Raw genomic sequence first — 812 nt, 5'->3', positions numbered from 1 at the left:
CTGTAGTCTCCCACTTGAAAGAAGTCAGACAACTCTCCAAATTTAGGAGTCTGCTAATAAAAAAATTCTACAACAAGTCTGCTACTTGGAGAACTCTCAAGTTGGTAAATTCTCTGTTATTTACTTATTTCAATCTCTAGTTATAGTTGTTTCAATAACTTTATAGTAATTCTTTGTTATTTCAATCTATGTTTTAATGATCTCCCAACTATTAGCAATCACTTTTACCCAGTCGAAGCGGCATGGTGTTAATAGGATAGATTCCATTTATCTTTGCCATCAAGTTACATAAACTATTGTGTCCATTCGACGTTTATTTCAATATATGTTATAATGACCACCGACCAACGATTGTTCCAATCTATTGATAGGATAAAGTTCATACTCATTCAGCAATCTAGAGATAAGGTTGTGACCAGCTGATATGCTTTTATTAAATGGATTGGGTTTCTTTGACCCGGATTAATACATTTACTATTACTATTATGATTGTAATGTTATATTTATTTCTGATTTTATAATTATTAACATATTAATAATATTTTAATAATAATTAATTGAAAATTTATATAACTTTATAATTGATAAATACACTTTCCTTATTGAGGTTGGATTGCTACACTTTTATTCAACTCTCCTTAATAACCACTTAGGTAAATGTTTATTTATTTTATATATTACTATGATGCCTTCATTAATTTTTAATTTAGACTATAATATTTACACTCATTGATTATTAATTTTTTTATTTATAGTGGACCTTTGTACCCTTGATGAAGTTGAAAACTATAAGATGAAGCCAGAATACAATA

Source organism: Nelumbo lutea, chromosome 5, assembly GCF_056320005.1.
Source record: "Nelumbo lutea isolate HS-2025 chromosome 5, American lotus-T2T, whole genome shotgun sequence".
NCBI classification, from domain to species: domain Eukaryota; kingdom Viridiplantae; phylum Streptophyta; class Magnoliopsida; order Proteales; family Nelumbonaceae; genus Nelumbo; species Nelumbo lutea.
The sequence above is the reverse complement of the archived record's forward strand: the minus strand, read 5'-3'. Positions refer to the sequence as shown.